A 12929-nucleotide genomic window follows, 5' to 3' on the forward strand; every position below is an offset into this window, starting at 1 on the left:
TACAAATATAACCTTAGACTTAGGAGTTCCTTAGTTCTCTCCCTAATAAGGAGTTCTAGCTTGATCCTTTCCCTATATATATATATATATAGGGGATGGTTCATGCAAAAAGTGATATTACAGCAAGAAGTGCGAGAAGTAAATCTAAACCATTGATTAAACACATAAATGGTTTCAAATGCATGATGGTATTTTTGTAATTATCTTGAAGATCTTTTATGATATTATAAGTTAAAAAGGACAAAATGGTCTAAAACTATCAGATTGAAACAAGTCTCGCTTGGAAACCCTTGTTTCACTCCCAAACCATTTGCCATTATTTGTAGCGTGAAATCGGTCACTCAATATGAAATTGATACACAAAATCGGTGAGAATAACCACACAGAATCTATTTGCTATAGTGTAAGAACCAATCGACCATCTCTGATACATCATCGTGTTCTTGTGAAGCGTAATTGGGGGTATTTCTTTTTGATTTGGTGACCCTATCAAACGCAAGGCTTAAAGGTATGTAGGCTAATTTGTGTTGTTTGTTTGAATCAAATTATCATATAAGATAAGTAATGCCTATATTGTGAGTTTTTTTTTTTAAACTGTATTTCATCATCGAGGTGTGTAATTCACATTTATATTTTTATATGTATATTTTTTCAATTGAGTTTTGTAGATAAATAATTGAGTGTAGGACTGATTACTTATGTTGTGTAAGTTGAATGGTTGAATCTACTGTATCCCTAACATGTCATGATTTAGTTTCTTTCAAAGTTTATGCATCTAGTTCTTTTGTGTATCTGGTAATAACTTATGAGTAAACAAAGTACAAGGTTTATATTGTGTAGTTAATAATAATTGAGGACTAGGCAGGGGTGTAAGTTTGTGAAACCATATAACAATTAACGATAAAAACATACCTATGTACATACATACATACATACATACATACATACATACATACATACATACGTGTGTACATACATAAGTGCGTACTCATGTTTCTACGTCCCTACGCGCCTACGCATCCAAGTGCGTACGTGCCTATGATCCAAGTGCGTACGTGCCTACGATCCACGTGCGTACATCCTTACGTACGTACGTACATACTGGCATAAGCACCTACACACGAACAGTCATGCGTGCATACATACCTGCATACGAACAGTTTGTTTGTGTATGAATTGTGACATATAATATAGTGTGCGTTAGAGGTGCACAAAAAACCCAAACCTGGAACCGGACCCGAAATAAAAACTCGGAACCGGTTTTCTTAATACCCGGGTTTTTAATACCCGAACCCGTACCCGACCCATACCCGTAGAGTACGGATAGGGTATGCATTTTGGCACTAAAACCCGAACCCGGACCAGACCCGATTTGTACCTGGTAATACCCGAAAACCCGAACAAGTTCCATACCCGGAACCGGGTTTTTCCGATACCCAAAACCGGGTATTGCAATTACCCAATGTTTACCCGATAAATACCCGGAAAATACCCCTAAAAAGTGCAAACTTTTAAAAAATCCAATCTATATCCGAAAAAAAACCAGAAAAAAAACCCAAAAAAACCCTTAAATAGGGTTTTTTCAATACCCGATAATAGGGTATTCAAATACCCAGTTTTAGAATACCCGGTTCTATACCCGGCCCGAACCTGATGCATAGGGTATGGTTTTTAGAGACAATACTCGACCCGAACCCGACCCGGTTCTTACTAATACCCGGTCATACCCGTACTCGGTCATACCCGAACCCGGGTATTTAAAAAATCCGATTTGTGCACCTATAGTGTGCGTAAGTTATGCTAAGTGTAAACTGATTATTATTACTTGTGTATGATATTTGAAATATTTGTATTATTTGTATTTGGTTAGACTGTGTAGGGATGAGTGCCATGTTGTGCATGCAAAATTAGTGGTGGTATAAAAGATAAGATCACTTTGAGTAATAAAAACTGTTATGACCATGTTAATAATGATAAACTAGTTATCAATTAAATTATTTGTGTAGGCATAAGTTTTTTGTTATACAGGATGTTATGTTGTAAATATTGTGTATGTAGTAAAACTATGAAAATGTGTATGCGGTTAACTATTATGAGAGTTATGGCATAAACTGTTGTTCGTTAATGTAGGGGATGATCATCAAGGCAGACACAAGAAATTCTCAATTCAAGGACAAAGTATGAAGCTAAGATTATGGTATTTGACATAAATATGATTATACGAAAGAGCCGACATTATGTGTGTTTTAAGTTTAGAATGACAATTTGGTTTTAAGCTTGTTTTCTTTATAACCCATGTGCTATAAAGGTTTTAACAACTTTTTTTTTTGTTGTAACTTTTTAGTATATTGAACTCGTTATGTGTTTGGGGTTTTTTTAAGTGTCAAGTAAAATGTGTACAAATTCTGATTGTGAAATGTGCATTTGATATTCTGTGTATGGTTGTATATTCCAAGTGACAGTGCACCAAAATAATTTGCTTAGTTGGTGTAAATGAAAGAATTTATATTAGGTATTGACTTTTTACACAAAACTGGATTGCAAGAATTTTATATATTTGGACTACAACTCATGTTATATTTTATATTAGATTTAACCAGGTTAAATTTTATGTAGATTTAAATATGTTTATTATATTAGGTTGTTTTTTCTTTGCAAAATTTCCACAAGTGTCAGGAATAAAAACGATATAATTTTATAAAAAGGATACTAAAAAGAATTGTGTAACCCTCCGGATGATTATTAGTTACCAAATATATAAAAAGACCTTTGTACCAATTTACCCTTTTGATTAAAATTAATGAAAACTAAAAGATAAATTGTGATTGGTTGGATTCATTTCTCGCACTTCTCTCAATAAAGATCACTTCTCGAATGAACCTAATCCTATATATATATATATATATATATATATATATATATATATATATATATATATATAAACAAACCTAAAATTATTTGAGTGTATATGATATCCATTAATTATCCATTCTGTTATATGATTTGATTTAATTTGTGATTACATAATTCAATTGTAACATCGTGAAAATATCGGATCAAAATTACCAAGTTTTCAAAGTTAAAAGACTAAAATGAAAAATCTAACTTCCGATCGCGATACGCGACGGCCCAAACCATAACATCATCGCATATCGCGATGACGTGGTCTGACAAACTGGCACGTGTCCCGCCACGTGTCCCCACGTGGCACTGTGTCAGCCACGTGGCACCACGTGGCAAAGCTACATGTGAGCATCAAAGCTACGTCGCGATACGCGACGGCTTGTTCCTCAGACCATCGCGTATCGCGATGGGACCCGAATCAGCCTATAAATAGAAGTCACCAGCCCCATTCTCACTCACACCAATTCATAATCACTTTCTCTCTCTAGAAACTAATTCTCTCACTACCTCGAAAACGTGATGCCGACCTCCTCATAATCCGTGCCCTAAATCAACGTTGCCTCGAAGTTTGTGCCACATACCGATGATGATGCCTTAAAGAACGTGCCACTCAAGAGACGACCTGACGCCCTCCTCAAAGTGCGTGCCAACAAGTTGTGAAGACCGGTGAACCTCGTTGCATGTGAAGGAAGGTGTTGATCAAGATTCTCGAAATGTGTGCTAGCATCAAGGTGCTGCCCGAGAGTCGAAAATATAATAAACCGAACAAGGTATAGATAATGTCCGAATAAAATATTAATATAATATTAAAAAGGCTTAAAACCCTAGTCGAGGGTATACTCGATACCTCGAGAATAATCAAAGGAAAATATAACAAAGAAGAATATAAGTAAAGAAATATAAGATATATCTTTGTTATTGATATTATTATTATTATTTGAGTTTCTTAAATAATAAATAAAATAAAGTATACGTTTGAAGAAACGTTGTGTTTAGAAAAGTAAACAAGTTAAACTAAAGGTTTTAAACTTGTAAAAGAAATAAAAGTATTTTAAACTAAATGTTCATAAAGAAAATATAATCGAAGTAAAGATTATACAAAAGAGACTAAAGGTTTTAGCCGGATTAAAGATCTGGTAATAACAAAATGTTATACTCGTACTATAAGTCCGAGATAGCTAAAGAAAGACGAACCGATCAGTGAAGTGAAGCTGATCTTTCTAAAAGGTGAATACGCCAAATTTTATAACTTGTATTATCGAGTCAAACAAATTGATTACATGAGATTATGTATCTCTAAAACATTATGAACAAAAGTAATCGTTGGCTCTCAGGCTGTCGTGTACGTTTGTTTGGATCCCTACATATGTGGTTAGACAGTGGGCACACCGCGCACACCTGTTATAAGCCTCCGCCACAATGGGCCGGACCTAAGTTACGTCCGAGAGAGGGTAATCATGTGTATGCTGATGATAGCTAAGTAATCTCGAACGTTGTGGTGTTTGAGGAGCGATTTCGAGTAGAGCTTAAATTTGTAATTGTGTTTTGTGTTTTTTACTTGATTAATCCTAAGTCACGATGGGCCGGACCTAAGTTATGTCTCGAGGGGTAATTAGGAAAATAAAATATTTTATGCATCAGCTTATTCACCAGCATGTGTTGCTGACGAATTTTCAAACTGTTTTACAGATAATGAAGGTTAGTCACTTGAAGCATCGAAGTTCGAATAGGCGATCTGTTGGCTCAGATTATTTTTGTTAAACTTTAATTATATAAACGGTGGTTTGTATAAAACAAGTAATCTTTTGTAAACACTAACCGAGAACTTTTAAAATCCTGTGTTTTGTTAATGTAAATTTTATATTTTAATCCACGCTAATATATTTTCGCATTTAATCCGCAAACTCTAATTTAATTACAAAAAGAGTACCAACTGATGAGTCGCATGCCGTAGATGGGGTGTGACATCAATCCGCTGCCACAACAAAGTGGTATCAAAACCACAATTAATCAAGAATAAAGAACCTTCGACGACATCATTTCAAAGACGAATCAAGAATAAAGAACCAAACCGAATTTATACAATCATCACTGAAATTAATCAAATTAATTCCTGAAATTTGATTTATCACTGAAGCGTATAAGATTTTGGTCCAGACTAAGCAAACAAACAAACAAACATGAGATATTGGGAACAACTTGGAACTTTTTACAAATAATCAAACGAACTTACAAGGAAAATGAATTCTAGGCACACATGAAACAATAAAACCTAGCCAGCCATCAATTTATACTAAAACCCGAACTTGGAAAACAAGACAACCTAATCTAGAAAACTAAGAGTTTGTTTGATTGGGAGTAATGGAATGTAGGGGGAATGAAATCTAAGAGGGAATGAATAGACAAGAGAATGAAATGGACAATTACCATTTATTTATCTTGTTTGGTTAACCTATCGAAATATAATGAATTATTATCTTATATTGTTTGTAGCAAAAAGTAAAATAAAAATGAAATAGATATGATAAAAATACCCCTATATCCAAACAAGAAAATTTGCCAAAATAAAAAAATAGTAATGGTGAAGACGGTGGTAGTGCCGGCGGCAATGGTGGTTCTTAGGCAGCAACAGAGGTATCAACATAGGTGATGGCTAAAGTGATGGTCACGGTGGTGGTGAAGGGGACGTTGACAATAGTGGTGGTTCCACCGACGACGATGGTGGAGGTTGATGTGGTCTAAATTGTGCATATTATTAAATATATAACCTACATTTTTGAGTAAATTTGGGGTTGCTTTTATTAATTTACAAATGTTTCTGGTTCATATTTAAAGTCTAAATGGTTCATGAGACAACGAGTTTAAAACATAATAATAATAATAATAACAGAAAAAAATGAAAGTCACATTATGTAAAGTTAAATACATATTGTTAAGTTATAATTAATAACTAAATGAAAAATAAGAAAAAAAAAAGTAATGTGTAATCACTTATTATTTGAATTAATATACTAATTTAAATTTCTTATTACTTAAAAGTTTTATTGAAGAAGTAAACTAGCTCATGAGTCATCGTTTAAAACTCTTATTACGGGAAACACAGTAAGTCTTTCATACGTGGTTAGTTAGTTTGCTTGTACATTTCATAAATTTATCTTTTTTTTTCAATTGTTTGAGACAATATTTATGGTAACTGATTGGTGTCATACAAAGGAAAGTTTGTATCTTGTTGGATCGACTATGTTGATCTTCCCTTATAGATTGGGCGGGATGTCTCCTTATCCGTTAAGATACGTGGACCATGGTAATTACTCAGTATTGGACCAATAAGAGATGGAGAAATGAAAAACGACATCATGTTGCGCACTATATGGTGATGATAACTCTCTTTTTCGGATGGTTTCTTGATGCTATTCATTACTGGACCAAGTCTAATCACCACGTGAAGTATGACATTTCTATTGGTTTAGTTGAGGTGGATGTTCCCCGATACAATGGTAACAATGCAAATTGGTGTTCTTATTTGCATGATGATGGAAAACCTTGTTAGAAACAAATCTTTGATTATAGAAGGTGACATTGAAGAGCCTCGTGTCAAACACAGGCGTTACATGGCTGACCAACTATATAAATGGTGCTCTATGTCAAGTTAGTATCATATGTCCTAGTATTTAACTAGCTTTTTAAGTGGGCGGTTAGGTGTTTGTAGTTGTTTACGTCTTGTTCTTGAGTTTTTTTAACCAAGGAAAGAAAATGAAAGGAGAGGGAAGGGAAGGGAAAGAATTTTTTTTTAATATGTGTGTTCTTGAGTTTGAAGGAAATTGGAGAAAAGGAAAGGATAGCTTATTGGGGAAAAACTTATCCTTAGTAATCATTCCATTTTTGGAAGGATAATTTATTGGGAAAAAACATCAATTTAATCTCTCATAACTCCTCATACTCTTTTCCTTTCCATCCTAAAAAAACTCAAGAACACCCATTTTTTAATTATTCTTAGTTTTCTTTTTCTTTCTCTACTTTAAAAAAACTCAAGAACAGGACGTTAGTATTTAACTAGCATGATGATGATGATAATGATATAATATATAATAATATATTGTATTTTTATTATTTATAATACAATATAATATTTATATATATATATATATACAATTACAAATAAACTTATGTATCATGAGTTATACATCTTGCATATAAAATTATACACCACTCACGGTTCTCCTTTCATTTAGTGGGGTGTACACGTGTAGCGATGATAGGACACATGTTCTGCCCACGTCTAAGGGTTCTTCCTCATCCATTACCTTCTCTTTCTTTCTTCCTTCCTTCTTATGCGACATGTTTCTTCAACAGGTAGCTGTAGCATGTGGTTTGTGTTTAATCTAATGTTTATTGGTTTAAAACCCTAATTAATTTCTTGATTGTAGCCGAAACACCACCAAACAGAGAGAATGGAAGTTGCTGAGGTTATCGGAAGAAAAGAGGCAGAGGAGGAAGACCAGCCCTAGAAGACTAAGGACCACCGCCTCTCCACCGTCGATCTACCTGTTGCTACTTTCTTTCCGAGTCATAGGTAAGCTGTTTGCTTGATCAATCAATACCTATTGCTTGAGGATAAATCGAATTATTGACCCGAATTCAAAACTGTTATAAAGATTATTACATAGAAGAAATTAAGGTTTCTGTTGATGTTGTTGTAGCTTTCAAAATCAGGAGTTTCAGTATTATGAGACCTCCAATGATGGCAAGTCATACTCAACATTACTTGGTGTAAGTTTTCTTTCAGATTTTACTTTTGTATAAAACTATTTGATTCCATTATGAAAAGAACAAATAGGTATTAAATTGCTCTAATAATAAAGCCAAAAAATAAGGGTCAGGATTTTATAGATAGAAAATTAATTTAAGCTTTATTTTGTTTACTCTATTTACAGAATCAGAAAACAATTGTAGGTTGGACCTAGCCCATTGGATAATATGTATTCTAGAGTAATATATTAGTAAGTACTATTTTGTGAACTTGCTTTAACTCTGTTTCCACTTATGCTATTTGACCCAAGATCAAAAATCCAAGGTTGTGACTCAAGATCCACAACTAGTAGAGCCCGAAAGCTATTATACCAATTGTAGGTCCCTTGGACGAATCAAACAACACAACAACTAGTCCATTTGGATCAATCTCAACACTAGCTAGCGGAAATCACTAGCAAGGAACCGAGATCTCGGATCTTGCTTGGTTAGTTTATTACCCGAAATGGACAGAAAAAGAGTTGAGAGTTGATAACTTAATGACTCAAAGAAGGTACGAAGGTACATGCTTAATTTTGACTTCATCCTGTGAATGGTGTGCAAAGAATTATGTTTATTCATCTTATTATCCATTCACTATTTTGGTACTAATTGGTCTTTTAAGTTCATTATCTCAACAATTTGAGAAAATATTTACGGCACAAGTACACACGTTTTCATAGTAATTTGCTAAATTCGTTGAGCTTTATGTTTGACCAATTCTTAACTCGCAGACAACAGCAAAGTGATGAAACACTATTGGAGTTGAAATGTTATACATATATATATATCCTATATTTAGCAGATTAGCACTACCAAAGTACTATGCCAACATTTATGTTCTTTTAATTAGGGTGCCTCTTTTTTTTGCTCTTCATTTTATATACCATGTGTGTTGTGAAGTGAGAGTGAGAATGGTTTGAAATGTACAAGTTGTTCAAAATTCGCACTTTTGTAATTTAATTCACAGTTTGCCATGACCATATTCTAGTTGGCCAATAATTTGGTTAATCCATGTAACATAAAGTTTAGGGGTTGTGTTTTAATTGTGTCAAACTATGTTTATGTTGTATATAGAATGTTTATGTAAGTATAGGGTCCATAAGTGTCAAATAGAAAGTTTATAACTTCCATGACACATGTTAGATTAGGATTGGTTCTGATTGTGTATAAATAGGGGTCAATATGCAAAGTCAAAATCATTCAGAATTGTTATAACGTTGTATTATAAGTTTATCAGTAAAGTCTTGTTGATTCAATTATGTTTCATCTTTGTTTTCTTAATCGATCAAGTTGTGTAGAGATGTTCAAAACGGTTTGGGACCAGGAACCGGAACCGGTTCCTAACCGGTTCCTATATTCAAAACCCCATTTTAAACCGGTTCCAGGCTCGAACCGGTTAGGGAACCGAACCGGTTCTCCCACCCTCGGACCCCTAACCTATCTAACCGGTTCTTACCGGTTCCTAACCCGGTTCCTGTACTATAACCGGTTCCAACCGGTTACAGTGTAAATTTTTTTTTTTTCGTTTTTCGTTTGCGATTTGGATTCTAAACTACGATTCGTATTTGTATAACATGAAAAATAAAAAAAACAATTAACATAAAATTCATTTTATTTACTTTAAGAAGTTCAAAAAAAAAAAGGTTACATGTTTTAAAATCTTCAAAAACAAACTAACAAAACATTAAACTTATAAATATAAAGTTGTGACATATTATTTCTAGAAAAGCCTTCTTGTTCGTCGTAATTATTGAGCGGCGACTTCTTCCTCGGAATTACTTGTAGAAATGCCTTCTTGTTCGTCGTGCACTCGAACATCAAGTGGTGTTTCATCTTCGAGAGTGGTTACGTGTTGAATACGATCGATTGAGTCCAAGTGATCCTTTAAGCAAATGCACATCTCCACCGACTCCGAATTTAGTCTTGTTCTTCTCACCGATATTACCCTGCCACTAAGAGAAAAAGCGGATTCCGAAGCTACCGTAGAAACTTGGACGGTTAGTAAATCACGGGCCATGGTGGCAAGAATCGGAAACTCGGTTTCCTTTACCTTCCACCAAGCCAAAACATCAAAAGTGCCATATTCCTCTTCGGATAAACCGGTAGAGTAATCATTTGCACTATACCTTCCTAGTTCGCTTGAAGGGGTGTTACCCCTTTGTTTTTTAGCCGTTACGTTGCGAACGGTGTTCATAAGGCTAATCATGGGATCTCGTACTCTAGTAGCACTTGAACTTGATGAAGACCCCCCCGGCATAGGCATGTGTATGTTTGACCCATATTTATTTAAATAAAAGTCATACATAAATTTAAAATTCAAGTTAAAATAATTTTTTGCCTCTGTTGAAAAGTTTGGGTCAACTTCATGCATATCTAAGGCTGAAAAAATTTCGTCTATCACACATTCAACCCCCGTAACATTTAATATTGGGTTTAAAGCGGCGGCGCAAGTAAAAACCGGTGGCAATTCAAGAAAGTATTTTTTTAATTTAAACTTCATTGGTAATATGATGTTTGAAAACATTGGACTTTTATTTTCAAATTCTTTAAGATTGTTAACCATTAAAAATAACTCCGAAAGAACCAAGGGACTTGTCGGATAATACGTTCCCGATAGTTTCGTAGTTGATGTTTTAAAAACTTCAAGAAAAGTCGATAAGTCATTGATAATTTCCCATTTCTCATTTGAAAAGGGGATTGCCAAATCATTCTCGGCAAGACTAGAATGAAACATTTGTAAAGTTTCTCTTTGTTCCAAAGTACTTTGAAACATTATGCAAGTGGAATTCCATCGATGAGGTACATCCCAATTAGCTCCCAAAGCTTTTCTTCCCGTATCTTTACAAAATTTTCTATATTCCATTTGTCTTTTTTTACTTTTCTTAAAAACTTCATGTATCATTAGTCTAAAATTGTTTATAACCGATGTAACCTCATCCGAAGCAAGTCCGTCTTGCACGATTAAATTAATGATATGTGCAACACACCTTGAGTGAAAAAATACACCATTGCAAATCAGCGTATATTTTAATTTTAATTTATCAACCGCCGATGTATTATTCGACGCGTTATCAAATGCCATTGAAAATATTTTATTTTCTAGTTTATAAGTTTTTATAACATAATCTAAAATTTCAAACAAATTATCTCCCGTATGTGGATACTCAAAGAGTTCGAAAGCAATGGTGCGTTTCATCATTTCCCACGATAACGGGTCTACCCAATGAGCGGTGACACAAAGATAAGAATCGGGTAGACCATGTGGAGCCGACCAAACATCACTAGTTAAGTTTATTCCCGTATTTATATTTTCAAAATATGCAATTAGTACCTCTTTGGCCTTCTTCCACAATTTAAACAATAACGTTTAAGAGTATGACGACTTACGTGAGTGTATTGTGGTTGAAGCGTATCTCGAATCATGGCGGTTAAGCGAGGGTTGTCGAAGTGGCTAAACGGCAAAGCTTCTTGAATCACAAACTTCGCCATACGATCTTGAACTCGATCAATTTGGTATGTAAATATTCCGCCTTCACTATCCATTTGCGTTTGTTGCGAATCGACGTTCTTTTTCAACGCCTTGCAATACGGTTTTTCGATGTGTTTCTTCAAATTTGAATTCGAAAGTGGGTTTAAATAAACCCCACAAAACTTGCACCGAGCCTTCAATGAATGGTCACTCAATTCAACCAAATCCCAATTGCACCAAATCTCTTGATTACGATTATGAGGTAAAATACGAACGAAACTTGGTTCGGCGTTGGAACCTTGACCAACCGATGATTGTGAGGCAGCCATAACAACAAATATGAATATAGAAGAAGAGAAAACAAGAGATTAGAGAACTCAAAACGTTGTAAGCGTTTTTTTTGTATTTTTTTGCGTTCGGGTTTGCGTTTTGAGTGTTGTGATGAACCCATGACACCAAATACCTATTTATACTAGTAGTGGGGTGCTTGGGGGAGCCAAAAAACGGCTATTTTTGACCCCAACGGTCAAAAAACGGCCAAAAAAACGATTTCCAACGGCTATAATCGATCCAACGGCTAGAACCGGTTCCTAACCGGTTCCGGATGGTTCGGTTCCAGAACCGGTTCCGGTTCGGTTCCTGTTCCTACCCGCCCCCACTCAGAAATGCAAGAACCGGTCACGGATCATCGGGTTGAATCAGATAGGGTCCGGTTCCTACAAAAAACGGGTAGGAACCGGTTCGGGTCCACCGGTTCGGATCCAGGAACCGGTTTCGTTGATCAACCCTAAAGTTGTGTAAAGATCAAGTATGTGTAGCAATTAGTATCAGAGCGCCAGCCAGGCTCTTTGATCGAGTAATTGAAGATTAGTGGTGATTGGCAGTGGATCCAACAATCTTTAAATCAGTGATGATTCCGGTTTCAGTTGTTCACCAAACCAGAGTGTGATTTGTGGCAGTGGCCGGTGGTGATTTCTGGCGAATACGAAAGGGCATCATGGGTGGTATTTTATTGTGCAACGCGGCGACGACGATGGATTCCGGAGGCGTGGTGGTAGTCGGTTGAGATTTTCGGCAGATGGAGAAGGCATTAGGTGGTGGTATTCTGCTGGTGCAAGGCATCGACGACGGTGGATTCCGGCGGCGTGGTGGTAGTTAGAAGGTACAACAAGTTTTTTCCAGCAAGTTCGTTTTCCGACGAGGAGTTACGGTAGCTCTTTTTACGGCGGGTCATTTTGGTAAAATTGAACAGTTTTGATTATCAACGATTGTTTCCGACTATATATTGAAGGTTCCGGTACAAGAAAAAAAATGGCAGCAGTGTGTTTTCGATGAAAACGTTTTTCTGGCGAAATTCGTTTTTCCGGCAGGCCCGTTTTCCAACGGATTTTAAAGAACAGATGTGTCACACTCCAACCTAAGGCGGAAATGTTGGGGCGTGATCTAATTGTCACAACTCACAAGGTTACTATCATGCAACATTATAAGTTTCAATATCTATTTAATAATTTTAAACAAATATTCATGTAGATCAAATTTATAAATAAACAATTACACTACACATCCAAAATTAAGTTCTTGTATCTTTTCTCTAACATACATCCTAAGTTGCTTCAATCAATCTTGATAACCACGTCACACGATAACCTGCATATGCGTTGAAAATAAAATAGTTTTGTCAACACAAGGTTGAGTGAGTAAAACACCAGATTTTCATGACTATATAATAATAATAATAATAATAATAATAATAATAATAATAATA

The sequence above is a fragment of the Bidens hawaiensis genome, unplaced genomic scaffold (genome assembly GCF_021521415.1).
Source record: "Bidens hawaiensis isolate Kalapana, Puna unplaced genomic scaffold, B.hawaiensis_p1.1 tig00008064_1, whole genome shotgun sequence".
NCBI lineage: Eukaryota > Viridiplantae > Streptophyta > Magnoliopsida > Asterales > Asteraceae > Bidens > Bidens hawaiensis.